The sequence below is a fragment of the Sphaerodactylus townsendi genome, linkage group LG07, assembly GCF_021028975.2.
Source record: "Sphaerodactylus townsendi isolate TG3544 linkage group LG07, MPM_Stown_v2.3, whole genome shotgun sequence".
NCBI classification, from domain to species: domain Eukaryota; kingdom Metazoa; phylum Chordata; class Lepidosauria; order Squamata; family Sphaerodactylidae; genus Sphaerodactylus; species Sphaerodactylus townsendi.
The window spans coordinates 21067004-21090557 of record NC_059431.1 but is presented as its reverse complement, the minus strand read 5'-3'; the positions used below and the strand labels follow the sequence as shown (position 1 = coordinate 21090557).

Genomic DNA, 23554 nt, shown 5'->3' with positions numbered 1-23554 from the left:
AAATTAATGTGCTATGTCCAAAACAATATAAGATTCACAAACACACGTGGCACATAGGCGCTAGCCCAAGCAATTTATATTACCTGTTAGTTTCTTGTAAAGTATGCCAAATTGTTGGCTATTAGACTTATCAAACTATTATATCTTCATAACACATATATATCTCCACTTTAAATCCAATTCATGCAACAATTTATTACAAGACAACCTTCTCTCAAGTCCATAATCATGTATTTGTTAAACCAACAATGTCCATAGTCTTGTAAATATTATTGCGTCAATGTCAACCGTTGTGACTGTAATACAAGTTCATGACAATTAATGAAAATCCTGAATTGGTGGCTTGAATTACTTATAAATACTGTCCCAATTCAATGAAGATATAATAGTTTGGTAAGTCTAATAGCCAACAATTTGGCATACTTTACAGGAAACTAACAGGTAATATAAATTGCTTGGGCCAGTGCCTATGTGCCACGCGTGTTTGTGAATCTTAAATAGTATTTCTTCTTCAACATCTCATCCTTTCCTTCAACAATATATTTGTGGTATATTTAATTAATGTTCACCTATACATTTAATATATTGAGAAAATCCCATTCCACTTCACATGTTTTCTTCCAGTGCTAGTTTTTTAAATTTTTCCTTAGAGATATTCTAACTGCCAAAAACCAATCAACAAAGAGTCTGAAAAACAATACATAGTTGATTCCTCTGGTGAGTGTCAGTTTTTCATATGGCTTCTTTCGTTGTGTGTAAGAAGAACGAAGAAGAATCTAGTGAGAAGCCTTGCCGTCTTCAGGGGAAAGAATAGAACTGGATTGTTTCTAAATGCTACACTATTTGAATTTAAATCATGGGAGCCACATGGTGTGAGCATTTATGTTGCCTTCACTTTGATTTTCACTGCTGATATAGCTAACTCAGCGTACATGTTATGTATGAGAAACGAATGAAGAATTGTTTATGAAAGAGAGATGTACACTTAGCCGCAGGCAAGACTTAGCCACAAAAATATGTAGGGAGGCAGTAACAGTAAAAACCATGACTAGATGCTCAATTAAAGAAATCTTTCATTGTCTAATCATGTTTTAATAGAGTAAATCCGCTTATGAACAGAACAGTAGTTCTGATGGGATTTGATGTAGATTATCCATACATTTTTCAATAGGTACCCTTTTAGACAAGGCATTCCTGCCCATGAAAGAACAGGAGAGGTGTTTCAACCATCTAGGGGTTGTGTTAGTACTTGCTTTAAAACTAATGAGCGTTTATTTATTTATTTAGAAATATGCTCCTTGATTGATAGAAGCTACATTTTCAGTTGAAGCATGTTAAAAGAGCATAAAATTATTAAAACAGGCAGCTGTTGCATTCTGAAAACCATAAAAAAGCAAGGAGGGCACCTTGTGGGTGTCACTTCATTTCCCCGCATCCTCTTCCCCACTGTACTTCATCTTTCTCTCCTTCCCTCTTCCTGGCAGCCTCACCCTGAGAAAAGTCTGGCCAAATTACAAAAATCAGGCAATAGCAAGTAGTTCAGGTGAGTTCTGTGATGGCCACTACCAGGCCCAGTTAATTTGTATCTGTTGTATGGAGGCTGCTGTTGAGACCAGATGTTGTGTGACATCAAGTTTCTATGGGGTCGATGATGATGATGATGATAATAATTTATTATTCTTATATACCGCCCTCCCCCGGAGGGCTCAGGGCAGTGTACAACAAACAGATATAGTGCAGTTAAAAATCAACAACCATAAATAAATAATATAAGCCCTATTCACATTAAATACTAATTCTATTAAAAACAGCATATCAAATATCAATATATAACAGAGGGCATCCAACAGTTAAAAACCTTCCCAGGAGGGGAACGTCAGGGTCCATCGATGTTATGACGGAGGGGGTGGTGGTGCATGATCAGACTCGCCAAAAGCCCAGTGGAACAACTCGGTCTTACAGGCTTTGCGGAACTCACCAAAGTCCCGCAGGGCCCAGACAGCTGGAGGAAGAGCGTTCCAACAGGCAGGAGTCAGGGCCGTAAAAGCCCTGGCCCGACTGGAGGCCAGCCGCATCATTGAGGGGCTGGGAACCACCAGTAAATTGGCCTCTGTAGAACGCAGAGGCCGAGCTGGGACATATGGGGTAAGACGGGTAACCTATCAGTGTCACCACAATAGTGTAATGCTTAGTGAATAGTCATGAGTTTTCTTGGTTTTTTTTGATCCAGACTATCCAGTTCACTTTGTTTCCAGTTAACAATTCCATCAATGTATGGTATAACAGGTATAGCCCAGGTGTTAAAAGTTTCAATGATGTTTCTATCGTTTAATTTTGTCTGCAATAGTTCTCTTTACTAGACTGTATTCTTTACCAACACCATTCTTGATTTGTTTGTGCTTGATATTATTATCATTGTTGTCATTATTATTATTATTATTATTATTATTATTATTATTATTATTGTGTTGTTGTTGTTGTTGTTATTATTATTATTACTATTATTACTATTACTATTATTATTATTATTATTATTATTATTATTATTATTATTATTATTATTATTATTATTATTATTATTATTATTATTATTATTATTATTATTATTATTATTATTGGCCCCTTCCACACAGGCCAATAAACACAGGCTAACCAAAGTATAAAACCTGTGTGTATGTGTGTGTGTGTGTGTGTGGGGACTTTGCACAGATCCCGCTCCTAACGCGAGTCCGCTCCATGTTTTTCCCCCAACCTGAGTTTTTCAAGAATTGCACTATCTGTGATTCTTTTGTTTTAACGTGGATTGCCTCAGCCGAATGAAAGGCTGCCCAAGGAAAAGCATTACTTGGCCGCACTTCCATTCCCCCCCCCCCCCAGTCCCTGCCTCTCTGCTGCATAGCTACGGTGGGGCACAGGGAAAGAAGCATGGCTGTGGAGGTCCATGCCCGCCAGACTTTGTAGCTACACAGTGGAGGGAGGTGAGTGGGGGGGGGGTGCCTCCATGCGAAAGCGTGCACCTTGGCCAGTGCGCTCACTGACCACGGGATGCCCAGCCATGCAAACGGCCCAGGGCTACAATGGGTTAATTTATCCTGCCTGCAACCCACTTTACATTGGCTGTTCGGAAACGGCCTAGTTTTTGCCAGCCAGTATGCAGGTTGCTGGACAGAAGTTGACATTTGTAGTTTTCTGTATCTTGTATTGCAGTTGTAATTTTATTGAGTGTTGATTTCCCCCCAGATTTTATTGATTTGGTTATTTTGTTGTACTGCTTACATTTTATGTGTCATCTGTGTTTTATTTTGAGTGCTGCTTAGGAGCTTTTTACTAGAAAAGCAGTTAATAAATGCACTAATAAAAAGACAAAATTAAATGCATATGTTTGGCAATGTATTCTGCTAGAGAAAGGAAAGCCAATTGAGAATTTCTTTTACTATTTCTGTAGGGATTGCTCATGGAATTGAAACCTACTCCTACTCATGAGATAGATGAATTGCTGATGTAGTGTATCAGATCTCTCCCTGGAGAGTTTCCTTATTTTTATAAGCAAACTTTTAGGGTAAGTGAAAGGCTGCAGTGGAGAAAACAGTGGAGGGCAGAACAACCCCCCCCCCCCCGCTTTTTTAGGTGTTCAAATCTTTGTATATTCTTTGGGATGCTGGTCAGAATGATGAAATGAGGGATCTCATGCTGAAATGGCATCATTTAGCTAGCGGGGCCCTATTGGAGTTTTGAGTACAGGTGGTAGATGGCACCACAAAATGGCTGCCAAAGAAGTGGGGGGCTAGGTGTGTCAGCCTTCAGGGAGTACCTGGGGATCCTCTGAAATTACAGTTAATTTCCAAAATATAAAAATCAGTAATTCTGGAGAAAATGGACGATTTGGAGGGTGGACTCTATGGCATTGTACCACCTGAATCTGCCCTCCCCCATCCCCCCAGTGAGTAGGGTGGACCTGGTAGCCCTAAGGGAAATCATAATAAGACCACCATGGGTACAGGGACCAAGCCAAGTGTCCTCCTTTGATGGTGAACTCTTGTGAAGAACCTCCTGCTCTACTGACATGAAGGAAAGTCAGAATTGTATCTTGCTTTGGGAAAAGTATGTGAGTATCAACCAATATACTGGGAGCTGCTATGGAACCACTGCAAAAGAAACCATTGTAGACCTATTTATTTATTAGTTAGTTAGTTAGTTAGTTAGTTAGTTAGTTAGTTAGTTAGTTAGTTAGTTAGTTTATTATATTTGTAGACCGCCTCACCCCCGAAGGACTCGGTTCACAGGTTCGGCAATAACCAGTGCCGCAGCATACATGTATATGACATTGTAGACCTATATGACATTGTAGATGACATTGTAGACCTATATGACATTGTAGATGACATTGTAGACCTATATGACATTGTAGATGACATTGTAGACCTATATATATATGGTTATATATATAACCTTGGTATGATTTGCTTCTCACAGAAGATAATGGCAAAACTTCTATTCTTTTTTTACTAGGACCAATGACACCCACTGGTTTTTCATCTATTTTTCACGCAGCTTTTCAATTAGCTATTGCCCTGCATTTAGAAGATCTGAACTTTATAATGATGGGTCATGTATTGTTACAGCCAGTATCCCTTGTTATAAACATCTACATCTCTTTCTTAATAGAGAGTAACAACATCACTCTGAAGTCTGAACAAAAATCCAACTGCTTTTTCAGCAATTGTCACACAGCCAACAAAAAGAATTCTTAGCTCTGAGTAGGGAAATACTGGGAGGTTTTGGGGTGGGGCCTTGGGAGGGCAGGGGTTGGGGAGGGGAGGGACCCTATCGGGGTTCAATGCTGTAGAATCTACCCCCTCCCCAGTCAGGATCATACCTTTGTAGTAATGTAACCACTGTATTTGTGCTAATGTAACCATTGCTCTTTGATCTGCATGCTATCTGATCTATAACTATCCTGACTTAAGCGCTGTGTGGTTTCCGGGCTGTATGGCTGTGTTCTAGCAGCATTTTCTCCTGACGTTTCACCTGCATCTGTGGCTGGCAACTTCAGAGGATCTGAAAGCCTTCCACAATACATATCCTGACTTACTATCATGGCTTCCTTGGTGCTTTGAGACAACTAGGCCTCCCCTGGATGGAGGCTGGCATGCCAGCATCCTGGCAAAGAGCAATTGCTTATTCTCTTGTCTCTGGGCTGCCAGCCAGGTGGCTCACTGTACTTATCAGCTACTGATAGAGCAACCTTGGTACTGAATACAATCGAAAATAGCTTTCGCCAGATGTTCTGCTCTGGGAAAGCGGGAGGGAGGATTTGATTGTGATAAATGTGTATCAACTGGCCATTCTCCACCAAAACTGACTTTTTCACGTGCATACTCAATCTGCATGTCGATAATAAAGTCTACTGAGCAATATACCAGGGGACAAGATTCCAAGATCTAACCCCTCCCCTCCCTTATCAGTCATTTTCTCCAAGGGAGCTGATCTCTGTCATCTGGAGGCCAATGGTAATAGGAGTTCTCCAGCCTCCACCTGGAGGTTGGCAACTCTCATGTTTCATCATGCCCTAACCTGGATGACCCAGGACAGCCCTATCTCATTAAATCTCAGCTGCTAAGCAGGGTTGGTCCTGGTTCGTATTTGGAAGGGACACAGAGGAACCCAATGGCAAGTCGCCTCTGAACAGCTCTTGCCTTGAAAACCCAATGGGGTCACCTTAAGTCAGTTGTGACTTGACTGCACTTTACACACACACAACTTTTCATCATGACCTCGTCCTTCTTAGATACAATGCACACTGTGTTTTAAAAATATATATTTACAAAACATGCTCTGAGATTCAGAAGAGAGGGGTTCTTGGTTACCTATTCATTAAACATTACTATAGTAAAAAAAAATTGTGAGGGTGGGGGGGTTGTATTAATAACAGATAAACACACTTGTTTTGCTGGATCAGATCAAGATAAGTCCTGTTCAACATTCTGTTTCCAGCAGCCAGCGAGCTTGATGCCCCTGTCCTTCTACACTGGATATACTGCTTCTGAACCTGAAGGTTTCCTTCTAGAGCAGGGATGTCCAACTCTGGCCCTCCAGATGTTCATGGACTATGATTCCCATCATCCCCTGCCAGCATAATGCTGGCAGGGGATGATGGGAGTCGTGGTCCATGAACATCTGGAGGGCCAGAGTTGGACATCCCTGCTCTAGAGTTTCCAAACTCAAGATGAGACCTGTATATCTCCCCACATTACAACTGATCCCCAGATGGCAGAGATCAGTTTTTCTGCAGAAAATGGCGGCTTTGGAAGGTAAATTTGATGGCATTCTACCCCACTGAGGTCCTTGATGTCCTCAGATCCCATTGTCACCAAATCTCCAAATGTCACTCAAATCTCCCATCCATTTCTCATCCTGTAGTTGGCAACTCTGTTATGGGTAATAGGTACCTCTTTGGATTTTTCTAATCCTTCTTCAAACCATAATATCTTGTGACGACATAATCTGGAAATTGATGATGTGTATTGCATCAATTGTGTATTGTATGGGGAAAAATGTTTGCCCAAATCTAAGTATTATGGCAGCTGCAGAAAAATTCACCTTTCTCCACAATTTCGTAAACATTACTTGATCTTAATGGGATAGTTGATAAAATCTCATTATGGAAATGGGTTAGATTTTGCTTGATTTTGCATTTTGTTCTTTTTTATTGCACTTTTGTCCTATAATCTTTTTGGACTTGTTGCTAAAGAAACCTTGAATCTTATAATCATTATACATGATTATACTTACCGGTATATTTGAACAGTAACATGGGAAAGAGAGGGCAATGATTAAATAGCAAGGAGATTGTAGTTGCAAAATCCCTGTTAATCACCAATTTGAGATATGTTTATTTTTGTATCAGATACGTATTCCTTGATCCCACAATAATTAGGATAACACCACTTAATACTAGATAATCTAAAGGCTAAACTAAATGGGAAAACTTTGCACAAAGGTTCTGCCAAAAATGGTAACTATGGTCACCATCCAATGTCTAATAAAACTTACTGTGTGTTGTGATGCCTTCAAATTCTGTGTTTCCCCACAATTGCTTGCTTTCAGTAGTTTTGTAGAGAGATACTAAATAAATGCTATAACATCATATGCCATTGGGCTAATTTGACTTAGGGATGCCAGTCTCCAAAAGGGACCAGGGGATCTGCCAGAATTACATCTCATCTCCAGATTATAGGCATCAGTGCCCTTAAACAGATACTTTGGAAGGTGGACTTTATGGCATTGTGCCCCACTGTGTCCCTGTCCTCCCCAGGCTCCATCCCCAAATCTCCAGGTGTTTCTTAACCTTGAGCTGGTGTAACCCCCATGCTCAGAATGGGTTGACCCAGAAAGGGGTGGAGAGTAAAAGAAGCAAGAGGCTGCAGAGCTCATGTAGTTTGGAGGAGACAAGGCTACCAGACTCGGACCTTGATTTGTATAAGCCCTTAACACCTTGTTAAGGGGTTTTTGTGTGTGGTTGTAATGGGTGAGAGTTCTCCTGGAAACCTTCATCATGTTGAATCCTGTTCATCAAGCCCTTGGAGCAGGGGTCCCCAAACTACGGCCCGGGGGCCAAATGTGGCCCCCTGAAGGCATTTATCCGGCCCGCCAGGCATGGCGGCGATAGCTCCATTCTATGTGTGCAGTGGGGGCTCGAGGGAGAGGCGGAACCAGCCTCCAACGGCTGTTGATTGCAGTTACAGGGATGGCACCCCCAAATCTCCATGAATTTTTCTGGACCCAGAGTTGGAAACCTTACATGTGGCGTAAAACACCTGCCTCGGCCTTCCCTCTCAGCTACTCCATGTGTTGCTCTCTAGGCTTTCTGTTCCGGGCACCACTCCCATTGGTATCAGCCAGGCTGGCTTAATCGCTGGCTGGCTGCTAGGAGGAAAGAACCCAGGAAGATACCTGATCCTGGGTTAGATGGAATGCTTCATTGGGAAAGTTCTTCTGCATTTTTTTTTTTACAGGGAAGGTATTCCACAGCCTCCCCAACAATATTTGGAGCCCACCCTGTACTTGACATACTTTGGTCACTGTTCTAAAAATAGACCATGACAGAAAGGCTGAAAGGTGAAATCAAACATTTTACAATCATTTGTGCATAGGAATTTGTTCATAGTTTTTTTTAGTCCGGCCCTCCAACAGTCTGAGGGACAGTGAACTGGCCCCCTGTTTAAAAAGTTTGGTGACCCCTGCCTTGGAGTCTTCAGGAGCCAACCCACTTGCAAAGAAGAATTGGACTTGGCAGTATCAGAAGACTGTAAATATAAGGACTTGAAAATGCAACCTGAACAGGACCTTGAAGTGTGATGTTAAATGTTGATGTTTGATGTTATATGTTAAGAAAGTAAACCATTTTGTTTTTAAAATTTGTTGTTGCAAACTCATTCCAAGTTCTGCCCCACAGAACCCACAGATAGAGGATACACTGGCACCTCCCCTGCCCCCGGGGTGACCAGGAGGGACCTGGCAACCCTGGGTTGACTAGATATTACAGAGAGAGCAATAGACACATGACTGCGATTTTCAATGGAGTCTTTTGTCTACTGTCCTGGTTTGACCCTCAATCAGTATTTCCTGTTAGCATTGCTAGGCGTACTTATTTGAAAAATTAGACCCTCTGAAATAAATGATCAGTTCTGTCTAAGCAACAGAGTGTGTTACTGAACAAAAAGCAACTTTGTTAGATGTGTTCTGTTTACTCAGCTTGCAATGTATCGCCCATGCTTATAAAATACAAAGAACTTCCCGAGCTGGGGGGAAAAAACTGTGGGAAATAAACACAAAGTAGTAGATTTGCTGTGTTGACATCAGACCTTGACATCACATGTGGCTGAGGAGGCTGTAGCAACCGCAACTGCGTTGTCAAGGAAACAGCCTTGTGCTCAGCTGGTGAGACCAATGAGGATTAAGTATTACTGGATTCTAGCTAAGCCTGAGTGATCTTCTCAGATAGTAGTCTGAGTCTTCTCAGTCTCGGTGGTCTCTACTGTACAGGTATCCCTCCACAAGAAGGAAGATATGGGCAGATGAGGCATGTACCCTTGTGTTATGAATCTGACAGAAATGCTGGAGGTGGATTATTCACTCAACTGACTGCTTTTCCTGATGAGATGGGTTAAAGAGCACACTTTGGGTAAGTCGGACAGCGCTACAAACAATCTTGTGTTTGTAGAGAAAATTAAATGCATATGTTTTCATTAAATGGTGTCATCAACAAGACTGAAAACGTCTTTGGGGGAAGGGTGGATAGGGACGATTGTTTTAATGGCACATTTTAAAAAATCACATTTTTACCAACTAAAAAGAAGTTGAATTAGTGGCAAGCTTTGGGATCTTCTGTGACCTCATGCGGTCTAGCTGAGGTGCTGTCGTGGGAACAGGGACAAGTGCTGAGAGCACAGAAATGCAAAGGAGTGGGCTAGCCCTGGTTTTTCTGTGATACAACATTTCATTCTTGAATATGAACTGGAGGCAGCTCATGTACTATGCTGAAATAGGCTTGAATGAGTGATCTTGCAGGGGGAAGGAGTGTAAGGCTTAGTTGCTAAATTCTAAGAAGCACAGAAGAGAAACGTACGTCTTTCTGAGCTGTGGGAAGATCCACAGAGAGGAGTCCAGATGTATAAAGTGCTTCTGATATTGGTACTTGGTGTGCATTGACTTTTCTTGCTGTAATAATTTTTTATTTCTTTTATCCAACTTTGTTGATATCTTTGCTTGAGAGGGATGTGGAACATGGGAGTTAATAGTGCGTCACTGGGTTTTTCTGAGATTCTTATACTGCAGTGAGGGATGCCAACCTCCTGGTAGATCCTGGGGATCCACTGGAATTGCAGCTCATCTCCAGACAGCAGAGATTATTTTCCCTGGAGAAAGTGGATGCTTTGGAGGGTGGACTATATGGCTTTGTACCCCACAGGGGTCCCTGTCCTCCCCAGGCTGCATCCCCAAATGTTCAGGAGTTCCTCAACCTGGATCAGGCATCCCAATTTCCCTGTCCCCCCTTTCAGCGACCAGGGAAGACTTGGCAACCCTAACTCCAATCCTCAACATGATTGAAGAATCCTTCTTCAATGGGGTCGAAGTTATAGAACTCTGTTTAGGCGTACACTGTTTATGGTCGAATCCCCACTTGAAATTTGCACGCAGATCCAAACCTGTTCGTTGTGAAACCATGTCCTCTTCATCGGAGTTTCTCCCTCCCCACCGCAGTGAGCACACAGCAGACACGCACGGTTGCAGAACTCTTAGCAATCCCCACTACCAGGCGAGCTCGCTTCGCCGGTCTCCCCTGATTGGCTGGCGTGCCTTGATGGGGCGGGACCTTTTCCCACTGCGGAAACGTACATTGTAGGGACGTGATAAAAAAAACCCAGCGTGTAAAAGTTTAATGTTTAACTGTTTAACTGTGCAAACAGTTAATTGTCACCTGTGTAAACCATTAATGATTCAAAGTTACACGTTTGAATGTTTAACATTTGCATCCCCTTCTGCTGGTCGATTGCAAAAGCAGAAACGAAACCAAGGAAAGGCTGCGTGCGCATCACAGCGCTGATTGGTTGCCCGAATTCTGCGTCACACTCCAGGGCGGGAAACGAGTCAGGGTTTCAACCCTCATCCCTCCCCTCGGATCAGCTCTGAACCGTGTTAATGGGGTCTGTGCCACTTGCAACCAGGTCCTGCCGGAATGCGGATTAATGGGGAGAATGAGCACCAGAAACGGAATCTGCCACACAAGCAATGGGGAGGTCGTCCCTCAAACCTGGTTAGTTTGTGTTTTGAAACTTGGCTAAGACGGTAGTGGGGATTCGACCAATATCACATAGAGATCTGCAACCGTTCAAAGGATCATTTTCTCCCAGTGCTCCCCAAACTTACATATATTCACATTCAGAGATGGCAGCAAGTTATCTTTGGGAAATGAACCAAAGATTTATGGGCTACACTGTTCTTTTCATCATTTTACATCTTTGTGTATCTGCTTGGTATTGAGGGCTATTAAGGACTGGTTGTAAACATACTGGATGTGATCTAGTTAAGCACTTTCATCCTAAGCCACATTGAATTAGAAAGGAGAGTAACTGTCAAGCCATTGCGATCCTTGCCCCCAGGGACACATAAACATGTGCTTGTTACTTTCCTGTTAAATCTGAAATGTGCCCTAATAGTCATGGAGCTAACTAGGTTGTTGCAGTTCTTGTTGTGGTCAGTTACATTCATGGATTTCCCCGCTTTAATTTGAAGATCACCTAGAGCTGCCAATTCCAGGTGGTGGGGGGTGGAGCCTGAGGAGGATGGGTTTGTGAAGGGAACAGTCCTTAGAGGGGTGTAACACTGAAGCGTTTTTCTTTCAAAGCTGCCATTTTTTTCCAGGGGAGCTGATGTCTGTTCTCTGGAGATAACTTGTAATTCTGGGAGATCTCCAGGCCCCACCTGGAAGTTGGCAACATTGAAGTCACCTCTCATTGAAGTTACAAGACTTATCTATGTGTCTGTCCTGTGTCTCAGATTTTTGTATGTGTATGTGTTTTGAAAACTTGATACGTATTAACAAGCCTCATGTCAGAAATGTGCCTGTCAGTCAGTCAAAATCAGGTCCCTTCCTTCCTTCCTTCCTTCCTTCCTTCCTTCCTTCCTTCCTTCCTTCCTTCCTTCCTTCCTTCCTTCCTTCCTTCCTTCCTTCCTTCCAAGTTACAGCTGTTTTATGCCAACTCCATAGAATTTTTAAGGCAAGAAACGTTCAGAGGTGGTTTGCCATTGCTTCTACGTATCCCTTGGTGATCACAAGTCCAAATACTGGCTGGTGTTTACCCTTCTTAACTCCCAAGATCTGATAAGATCAGGCTAGCCTTCCCACCTATTCCAGAATACCATTTGAAGTTCATACATTGGTATGTAAAAGTCCTCACTCCTGCCCCCAACACAAACCTTCATGACTTTTTGTTCCCATGAGGCCTCCAAAGTCTCTCAAGAAACACTGAATCCTCTTTTCTTATCAACAGCACTTAATTTGTCCGGTCTTCAGACTCTGTAGGAGATTGAAACAAAATCACCATCTTGGGAAGGAAAGTCTGCATGGACAAATATTATCTGCTTTCTATTCTACCCTTTCCAATAAAATATCCAGGATACTGTTCTGTTCTTGTATTAAAATATATTTTTAAAAAGTCTTTATGAGAACATCTCTGACCTTACCCAATGGGTGCTAATGATAGTCACTAGACCTACAATTTTAAATTTCATAAACTCCAGCTATATGCTAGGTTTTGTATGTAGACATGTCATAGCCTTCACATTACTAGTATATCTATTAGCTTGTGTGATTTTGAATTCTAGAGAGCTGACCACGGCTCAAGGATTATATTTCCTGTGGGTGCAGTAGAGGGGTGGGTTTTCTTTGCCATCTGTTAGTTGCCTTTGCTGTTGATTGATGTTTTAATTGCTGTTTTATTAAATATCTGTTGTTTTTCGCCACCCTAAGCCCTTAAAATGGGGAGGGCGGGGTATAAATAAAAATATAAAATAATAAATAAATAAATAAATAAATATTTGTATTTGCAAGAAGAAAGAGAAGTAAAAGATGCTGAGCTATAGTTTGCAGTTCAGGCATGATCCTTTTTTAAATAGACTTTGCTTTTTGGATTTAGATAGACATTTTTAATGAATAAAATAACAACCCCCTTAAGTGCATTTCAAGGTTGGAAGACAGATTTTTAGATGGTCAGATTTTCATTTGGTTCTAATGTCTGTCTTATTTGATATCGATTAAGAACATTATTGGAAAGTTGTGTTACTGTTGTTATTTATTGGAAAATGGTTACTCTGTTCTATTGTGAAGTGGGATTTTAACTGTTGTGATATAAAACAAACAAACAGGTAGAAGCTGCCTGCCTTGTTTTCAGATAGCAAATAAACAACCAGTCATTCTTGTGTGTTCTGCATGTCTAATATCTGAATAAGCAAAACCCCCACCTCTGTCTACAAATGCGTCGAAAACTGCAGGCATCCACCAACTCCAAAACAATTATTCTTGAGCTTTTCATTTAGCTTGGCATAATCTTTTTTACATCCTTTTTTCCTACACTGTTCTGCTGCGTTTGGTATGAGATAACAGTTAATTAACAGTACTTATTTCAAAGTAAGGGCAATTAGGATCAGCAAGCCAGACTCTATTGTGTTGGATTTTAATACTGGTTCTGTTTTACTGGGATAAGTAATATAGTTCCATGAGATTTCACTGGCACTACACTAGATTTCCACACACAAAAGAATTTCAGGGGGAAAAGGTAAGTCTACTGGGGCCAAAGGCTTCACAAATGCTCCTGTTTGCCGTCTTTGCATATTTTTGCCTCTCGTTTACAGCTGCTTTGTTTCTTGTATGCACTTTCCTTGCCATTTAAAACAAAAACAGGGGCACCTTTAGGAGGCAATCCCAGCCAATTAGCTAATCCTATGTGGTCATGTAATCATACCATCAGTCATAACGACCAATGTGTAAACATCCAAAAGCCAAATCAAAGTAAAGACAGAAATCTCTACCCTTATGGGCTTAGCCAGTCATATCCATCTACACCAGGCTTTGATAAATTTTCTTTGGCCATTTACACACTAACAACTCCCGACAGGTTTGTAGTATTTAATTCTGAAGCTTTTTCCCACAGGGTGTCAGAAGATCAATTACCCACTCCCCTTTCCCCACTTTTTCTTTGCCTTTCCCCCCACATCTGCCACGGGGCAGCTATTACTCTCTGCAGAGGATTTGGCTTTTGATGGCCTGGGTTTTCACCTAGTCCCTGTGATGTTGATCATGGAGGCAGGAGTTTTTTTTTATTTGCATGCAGTTGAATGAATTCATCTGCACAGCTTGAAGCTATACACTTGTATTGGATATTGGCGTGTGTGAGAGCTGAGTAATTTCCTTTCTGAGTGGAAGGAAAGGGCATCCTAGGAGGGAAAAAGTGGGGAGGGAAGAGTAAAACGAACCGGAGGCAAGCATGGCACACTCTTACACGTTCGGATTCCTGGTGAATTGAAGGAAAAGGTCATAGGGCCTTTCCCCACTCTCTTCCATCCCCACTATGCCGCGCGCTGCTCTCGGCGCATGGCATCCCAGGAGCGCACCCGGGCGTCCCCACGACCCCACGCTCTGCGTGGGGTCATCAAAAGGCGGCCTTAAGAAGAGCGCCTGGGATGCCATGCGCTGAGGGGGCGCGAAAAAGGCAGCGTCGGGGCGGCTGCGTTCTCGCCGCCCTTGAAGTGGGGAGTGCAGCTGGACCTCGCGCTACTTTAGGAGAGTAGCGTGGGGCTTAAGGTAAGTGGGGAAAGGGCCATAGTTTGCCCGAATTGGGAAGATCTGTACTTTTGCCTATCAAAAGTGCAGCAGTATTGAGCTAGAACACGGCCATACAGCCCAGAAACCACACAGCACCCCAGTATTGAGACTGTTGCGTAAGTGAAAAATCATATCTCAAGAATGTTGCGAATACATTGTGTAACTGAAAATCTGTCCCAGCAAGATAGGCTATCTATCTATCTGTCTGTCTGTCTGTCTGTCTGTCTGTCTGTCTGTCTGTCTGTCTGTCTGTCTGTCTGTCTGTCTGTCTGTCTGTCTGTCTGTCTGTCTGTCTGTCTGTCTGTCTGTCTGTCATCTACCTTCAATCTACCTTCAATCTACCTCTCCCGAAGGTCTCTGGGCAGTGCACAACGTAAAATACAATATAGCAATATAGCAAATAGGGTTTTCAAGGCAAGAGATTCTGCCTCTGTATCATAACCCTGGTGGTATTCCTTGGTGGTCATGCATCCAAATTCTAACTTGTATTTATTTAAAGTAATTGCTGCTATCAGGTTTTAATGGGGTTAAGCTATATTTTTGTATTTATTTTCTGTCACTGAGAACAGCTATATTGTGAGCTGCTTCGAGCCCTTCGGGGGTGAGGCGGCCTATAAATCTAACAAATAAATAAATAAATAAATAAGGGTCAGAGCTGACAGCATATAAGTGTGCCAGGGTCACCAGCAAGCTTTCACAGCATGTGCGGAGATTTGAACCTGGGTTTCCCAGATAATAGTTTGACCCTGGCTCAGCTTTGCATTGAGTGCACTGTAAAGAGAGACAAATTTGGACCAGTGTCCAATATCTCTGTCCCTGTTAAAGGGCCTGTCTTTTTGGTGCCTGATCCTATTTCTCTGGTACTGAGGGAGGGCTAAAGATTGTCTTTGGGATTCCCTGCCCATTGCCTGCTGCCAGAGAAGCAGGCAAACTGGGCTGGTTTGCATAAAGGCTAGGCAGCAGCTGCTTTGTTTGGAGACATAAATAGTTTGGGCAAACATACCTCATCTTATTTACTGTTCAGAAGCAAGTGTGGCTGTGGAATGGAATTGAGCAACAGTGATCTATTGGCTGTTGAAATCTGTTGCTCTTTGCTCCTCATTCCACCTACTCCTGCACATTCTTGGTTGCCTATCTTGTTAGACTGCTTCCCACACACACGATTCTCACCCTCCTCTGGTTTGTTTCCTGCCTTCATACCTTACAGCCCAGCACGGCTTTTTCAGTGACTTATCCCCCACCCCATATTGTGAGGATCTGGCAAGGTCTGCCCTTCATCTTGGGTAAGTCACAGCCTTTTCTGTCCCAGGTGACTGAAAATGGAATAACTGGGTGATGGTTGTTTTTTGCCCTCCAGCATTTCATTTGCTGTAGAAATCTCTGACTGGAGGTAAACTAATGTGCCAGGAGCAAGAGCACAAACATACATGATGGAGCTGTGGTCTAAAGGTTTGGATTTATACCCTGCTTTTCTTAACTGTAAGGAGTCTCAAAGTGGCTTACAAGCTCCTTTATTTTCCTCTCCCCACAACAGACACCTTGTGAGGTAGGTGAGGCTGAGACAGAGACGTAGCAACAGAGAAAAGTGCCCGGTGCACCTGTGCATCCTCGGCCCCGCCCCGGAATGCCCCCACCCCACACAGAACGCCTCCAGAACACCCCCAGAACGCCCTTGTCACACCCCCACAGAGGCGCCCACCCGGTGTGTCGCGCTCCCCTCCCCCACCTCTGGGCTGAGAGAGCTCTGAACCACCTGGGACTAGCCCAAGGTCACTCAGCAGGCTTCTTATGGAGGAGCGGGGAAACAAATCCAGTTCACCAGATAAGACTCTGCCATTCATATATAGGAGTGGAGAATCAAACCTGGTTCTCCAGATTAGAGTGCACCGCTCTTAACCACTACACGACAGTGGCTCCATTAACATCAGACTGCCTTGCTGTTTGGGATAGAAAGTCCACCAAACCAAGTATTCACATCAAGGTGTCTTAAGCCAGACCAAACTATTGGTCCATCTGCCTCCATGTTGTCTATGCAGATCGTTGCTCTCCACAGTCATGCAAGGGCATTTGTCCTACCCGACATCTGCAATCTGAGATCATTTACCTAGACATGCCAGGAACTAAAGCATGGGACATTCTGCATACAAAATCACGTGCTCTGCCATTGACAAAGTTACCAGCTCCAGGCTGGGAAATTCATGGAGATTTGGAAGCGGAGTCTGGGGAGGTCAGGGTTTGAGAAGATGAGGAACCTCAACAGGTATCTTATGCCATAGAACCCATCCTCCAAACAGCCATTTTCTCTAGGGAAACTGATCTCTGTTGTCAGCAGATCAGTTGGAATTCTGGGAGATCTCCAGGCCCCACCTGGATGTTGACAACCCCAGCCACTGGATCAAAGGCTCTCCCATGCTTCCAACAACAATCAGACTGCTGGTGCCTCTTGAGGGACACATGCAAAGCTTGCCCTTTTTCTTTAGTTGGTGCCCTTGCACAGGGGTCTGCAACCTGCAGCTCTCCAGATGTTCATGAACTACAATTCCCATCAGCCCCTGCCAATTGGCCATGGTGGCAGGGGCTGATGGGAATTGTAGTTCATGAACATCTAGAGAGCCGTGGGTTGCAGAACCCTGCCTAGCAAAGCAAATCAGAATTATCCTGCCTTTGGACATGGAGTGTCTATAGCTATGGCTATTTATCCTTAATAAATGCATCAAATCGTTTATAAAAAATCCTACTAAACCCTACTCTGATTCTTCATGCTAATCATTCCCATGTACCAACGCACCCGCTTTAGGCATAATGTGATAGTTACTTTTAAGTTGGCTGGCCATTTCCAACTGCTATGCTTATCAACTCCATTTGTTTCACATTATTTTCATTTCCCGGCATTCGCCTTTCCTTTTCACATCATTAGGGTGTTGTTGTTTTTTTGTTCCAGGGATAGACGGATGAGGGACCCATCTATTCCCTTTGGGATTACTTTATCTCCTTTTTAATTAACCTGTATCGTTCCGATTGCTTAGAGGAAATGGCGTCCGTCACTTAAAGGTTACTTTGGAAGTGCCTTATATAAAAAAAGCATATCCGTTTTATCGCCTCTCAAGTTGCTGGTGAGTCACACTTGTAGTGAGGATTCACATCTATTTGTGTTTGCTCATGACTATATTGCCATCCCATATAACATCTGACAAGGAGCCTTTGTGTTTGTTTTCCCCATTTATAATGCTTTGGTAGCTGTAGGGTTGCTAGGGCATTTTTCTGGAGGGTGAGACTTAATGGGTGAGGAGGACTGAACCGGTCAGTTAATGTTTCTCTAGCACATGATTGTTGCCCTGTTCTGGATGGCCCAGACTAGCCTGATCTTGTTGGATCTCAAAAGTTAAACAGGGTCAGCCCTGGCAAATGTTTGGGTGGTGCCCCATCCCCCATTCTTTGCTAAGGAGATGGAGGCTACCCTGAACCAAACTGCACCAAACTTGGGGGGTCCCATCAGGACAGTCTCCAGATGATATTCTGAAATTTTGGTGCTGATACGTCCAAAAATGCACCCCCTGCAGGAACATCCCAGAAATTTGCCCAAGAATCTTTGTTCTGCATTGAGTTTTCTGCATTGCTGTCAATGGGGGTTGCAGGCTGGAGGGGGCACATTTCTGAAGGCACAGTCTCAAAACTTTCATGGTCTCATCAGGAGACTGCCCTAATGATACCCCCCAGGTTTGGTGCAGTTTGGTTCAGGGGGGCCAAAGTTATGGACCCTCAAAACTGTAGCCCCCATCTCCTATTAGCTCCCATTGGAAACAATGGGGGATGGGGACCCCCTTTGGGAGCCCATAACTTTGAACTCCCTGAACCAAACATCACCAAACTTGGGGGGTAGCATAAGGACAGTCACCTAATGATACGCTGAAATTTTGGTGCCTCTAGCCTAAAAACTGGGCCCCTACAGGCCACAAATGGAAAACCACTAAAAATACCCAAAAACAAACCCTGCATTTTGATGCCCCCCACAAGGTGGTGCCCTGGGCATCTGCCCACCTTGCCCAGTAGACATTATGCCCCTGATTCTGACCCTCGGACCAGACTTCTGACGCTGAAACCTGGGACTGCTCAGCTCCCTGCTGTAACCTGATACCTCTGCCTGGTAGCTCAAGTTGGGACAGGTGGGAGACCCCCCCCCCCCCGAGAAATACCAGGCTCTTGCCATGGAGGCAAGCAATGGTAAATCATTTCTGAACATCTCTTGCCTTGAAAACCTCATTGGGTTGACATAAATCCAATATGGCATGACAGCAAAAAAAAAAAGTGATTTTGGGATGGGAGAAGGGAATCAGTGGCCAAATGTGTGAGGTAATGAGCACGAGAAAATGCAAGTGACACGTGCGTTCTCCATTCCCTGGGCCACTTCAGAGTGAAACTTACATTTCTGTCCCCACATTACGATTCTCATAAAAGCAACGAAGTGTGGAACAAAGAAAAAATGGTCCATGACCGAGCGTATGGCCCTTTCTGCACAACACAAATAAAATGTTTTGAGTAGGAAAGTGACACGTTTCCGGCAGGATTTCCACATAGCTTTTTACTCCCAGTGTTTGGTTAACATTTTATTTTTCCTCAAACTGTTTTATTCTGAAAACACTAAACTAGGGACCCCCCCCCCCCCCCCGGGAAGCTGTTTTTAAAACGTTTCCTGCATACTGTGTGGCGATCAGGAAACGTTTTATTTTTTTGTACCAGCTGCAAAGCACTCGCTTTCATTTTCTCTGCCCCTTTTCTGCCACTTCGGTTTGATTGAAGAGAAAACTGGAAAGGCTAAGTGATCAAGTCTCCAGCGCAGCTTTTTATTAACAACATATGTCCAATTACATCCCAAGAGATTTTCTTGAAGCAAAAGAACTGTGCGACACATAATTGCATAAATAACGTATGATTGTTCCCATCATTTCTTTTCTGCATCATTTCTTTTCCACATCTGTGCAGGGTCCATAATTAACCTGGCCTGCCTGACACTTCCAATTCAAAGAAAATTATATATGATGCTCAATAAGAAAATTAAGATTTTTTTTTTAAAAAATGCCCTGTGCAGATTTCTTAATGGAAAGTGGAAGCCATATTTTTCCTCTTGTTAAAGGAACCATAATTTATAAATGCTTTCAGGAGAAAAATAAAACAAATTTTATAGTCATTTCTGTTGTACCTGTTGACATAAATCTTATTCAGCATTTTAATTTTTTTCCCTCCTAAGCACATCTTTTTAAAAAAAGGCATTTACATCATTTGATGCAGCCTCTTCCAGTCAGGCTGTCAACTGTATTTCTTTTGAAAACATCTCAGAGAGAGCTGTCATTAAAGGAAATACAATAATACTGTAAAATCACTGCATCTTGTGAAAATTTAGCTACTGTGTCGAATTTCACAATATTTTTAGATCCAAAAACATTTCCTTGCATGCACAATTCTTGTCTGCAGTATCAAGGCTATGAACTCCCAACAGAAAATAGCAGATACTCCATGCTGTGATGTGAGAGCCAGCATGGCGCAGTGGTTAAGAGCAGGTGGATTCTATTCTGGAGAATCCGTTTTGATTCCCCACTCCTCCACTTGAGTGGCAGAGGCTTAACTGGTGAACCAGAGGTGTTTCCACACTCCCACATTCCTGCTGGGTGACCTTGGGCCAGTCACAGCTTTTCTATCTCAGCCCCACCTACCTCACAAGGTGTTTGTTGTGGGGAGAGGAAGGGAAAGGAGTTTGTAAGCCACCGTGAGTCTCCTCACAGGAGAAAACGGTGGGGTATAAATCCGAACTCTCTTGTCTTCTTCTTCTGTTAGGAACCTGCAGTGGGGAAACAGTCCTTGGCCAGCTGTCTGGCTGTTGTAGAAAAGTGGAACACTGAGGGACACAGAGGGGTCATTGGCAGAGCAGCTCTGATCTAAAAAGGCTAAAATACACAAAGCAGGTCCTCTGTTGATGATCATTAGAAGATGGTAGTAAAGGCAGTGGTTGGTGCATTCAATACTGGGCAGATACACAGATACTGTCTGGCTAGCAGCTTTGCACACAGAGGCTAGCATCTACAGGAACGGCCACCATCTTGCTCCATTGTTGCTATCCCTTGGCAAGGGCGTGCTTCCCTCTTCCTCTTTGAATGTCCTGCAGGTGTGGCAGGCAGTACTTGTCGGCAAGCTACCTAACTGCTCACCCTTACCCAGGTGGCCCAGAAAGCAAGAGGAAGACTATAATTCACACACTGGTCTGAAATAATCAGCTGTTTCTTCAACAGTGGGCACATGTAAATACTTCATTGTATTGTTCTAACCCCCCACCCCCACCCCAAAAGACAGTAATGCTTGGAAAAATTGAAGGTAAAAAGGAAGACCCACCACTGACTCATTAAGGAAGCCACGGCCTTCCGTTTGCAAGACCCGAACAAGGCTGTTAATGAAAGATGTTTTTGGAGGTTGTTAATGAAGGGCAACAGGTATATTTAGAGTATATAATCCTGTCAAGCAGAATAACGAGCAGAAATGTGGATTGTGTGGCACGTTAAATAAGAATAGTTATCTCTCAAAAGACCAGCTGTTTTACCTTTACTTTAACTGAGAGAGAGAAATAAACAGTATATACATATCAACAAAGTATCGCGTATATATCGTTACATTCATGGCTCATCATTTGTTACCGTTTGGTTGTGATAGCAAGCTTATACAGTATCCTTAGTCAAAAACACTTTTACATAGCATTGGTTAGCAGTACACAGAGAAACCTCTTTTCTCTCAGTCAGTCAGGGAACAACAGAACTACCAACGGTTTTTAACTGTCACCTTTTGAATGTTCCTGCAGCTTCCCAGAATTCCCTGCTGCTTGTGCTGCTGCTGCATGCAAACAAGGCTGAAAATTCCAACAGTTAATTCATAGGGTTAGCCCTGACCTGGATCGCCCAGCCAACCCTGATCAGATCTCAGAAACTGAGCAGGGTCAGCCCTGGTTGGTACTTGGATGGGAAATCACGAAGGAACACCAGAGCTGCTATGCAGAGGCAACTGCAGTAGCAAACCATCTCTGTTCATCTCTTGCCTTGAAAACCCTACTTACTAAAAGTTAAGGGGAAGGTACACCCACAATAATGATAACAGAAAATTTGTACCCACCAGTCTTCAGCCTGGTAGGTACAAATTTTCTCTTATCATTATTGAAAACCCTACTGGCATGGCATAAGCTGGCTGCGACTTGTTAGCACTTTGCACACACACAATTCAAAGAGATGCTGTAAGTTGACAGCACATATCACACACTTTGTTCTATAAAAGCAACAGAGCAGGGTGTGTACCTTTTTTTAGTATTCTTTAGGTTCAGGCTTAATAAACCTGGAAATTTTTGAAAAAGCCACATTCCCCATTCTGGTATGGGAGGGGGGTTGACTCCCTCCCCCCAAATATTAAACCCAAACCTGAAAATTCCCAGCCACCTCCAATCTCCACATCCTTGGTATCCTTGTGTTCCACATCGCTTTCAGAAGCTGCCGGCAGCACAGAGCTGAGTACTGTATTCAGTTCTGTACCACCTCCAAGTCCAGAGGTGGCAGCATAGAGCTGAGTCCATTTAGATCGGCACTGCCTGCCACCTCTGAGCCCCAGCCAGCAAGTAAGTGGGGGGATAGGAAAGGGGAAGAGAGGATTCCCCTCAGTTTTTTAAAATGGAAGAGAGGCTAAAATTGGCATTATTCAGGGTCTGCTTTTTGACTCCGGCCGTTTCTGCACGGCCCCCCAGGTGCCTCCACGCCGGCAAGAATTCTGCCGGCGTGGAGGCGGAGGCCGTTCGCACGCACGCGTGCGTGCGGCCTCCAGAGAGGCCGGCAGACGGCAGGCGGCTCCGCATGGAGCCGCCTCTGCCCCCTTCCCCGTCCAACTCACATTGTCCCCATCGTCGGCCTGCTGGCCGTCGAAGCCCCGCCCACGCTGCCCTCCGACCTCCAGGGGTCGGAGGACAGCGTGGGCGGGGCTTCGATGGCCAGCAGGCCAACGACGGGGACACGGTGAGTCGGACGGGGAAGGGAAACAGCGTGTTCCCGGCGATGCTGTTCGCACCGCGCCGCCGGGAACACGCTGTTGAGGGGAAAAAAACCCTTTAAAGGGTTGTTTTTCAGGGTGGCTTGACGCCGCCCTGGGGGAGGGGGAGCGACGCCAGGTCGGCGCTGCTGCTTAGCAGCAGCGCCGCCTGTGCGAATGGCTCCCTGGGAATGGCGTTTTTACCGTTCCCAGGGCGCCATAAAAAGGCCGTGCAGAAATGGCCTCCCTTAAATTGCCACCATTTTAGGGTGGGGGGAATTCTGAAAAATACCAATAAGGTTTAAAGAAAAAAAAAACCTCTGAAAAATATTTCCAGGGGAAGAGTTGGTTTGGCTTTGCGAAATGTACACCCTTAGATACCAAATGTACATCCCTAGATTCAACCACCAAAGGAAGGAACTGTCACAGATACCAGACACAGCCATGAATGTTTGATCCTTGGGTCTCCTGGTTATTGCTGATAACCAATATTTATTTATTTATTTATTTATATTTTAGATTTATAGGCCGCCTCTTCCCCGAAGGGCTCGAGGCGGCTCAACAACATGGCTGTTATTAACAGCAACTCAACAACATAACGTAAACATTAAAACTCCGGCAGCAATTACATATAATTAAAACAATCCAAGCCATTCAACCCGTATAAAACAGTTCAAACAGGCGCCCGTTCCTAAGGCTAAAAACAAGTGAAAAGCGGAACGAAGCCAGGCAGGCAACAGGTCGGCCCAGATGGAGTCACAGCACGCCCAACCCGAGATGACAAAGATGGAAATTCGGCAGAGTTTCAGTGGCGGCAGTAGAACAGCGGCCAGCCTCTCCAAAGGCCCGGTGGAATGCTTCTGTCTTACATGCCCTGCGGAACTCACCGAGACCCCGCAGGGCCCGTCCTGACGGGGGTAAGGTACTCCACCAGGCTGGGGCCAGAGCCGCAAAGGCCCTGGCGGTCGAAACCAGCCGCATCGTCGTCGGGGCTAGGGGTGCGCCAGCAATTCTGCCACTGCCGAAGCGCAGTGGCCTATGTGGGACATAAGGGGTGATGCGGTCCCGTAGATATGAAGACCCCATGCCGCGTAAAGGCCTTAAAGGTTATTACCAGCACCTTGA

The 23554-nt window shown here is 44.0% G+C and overlaps 1 protein-coding gene across 2 annotated transcripts in view; it reads left to right on the top strand.

The window, feature by feature from the left end:
• The first annotated feature begins 9105 nt into the window (after window positions 1-9105).
• PRLR (prolactin receptor) overlaps window positions 9106-23554 on the top strand; it is a 199551-nt gene continuing 185102 nt past the window's right edge. Inside the window, exon 1 of one of the 2 annotated variants that reach the window (XM_048503795.1) lies at window positions 9106-9184. The gene's annotated coding sequence lies outside the window, so the exon portion shown is untranslated. The remainder of the gene's footprint in view (window positions 9185-23554) is intronic. The other variant, XM_048503794.1, reaches the window with a different exon arrangement.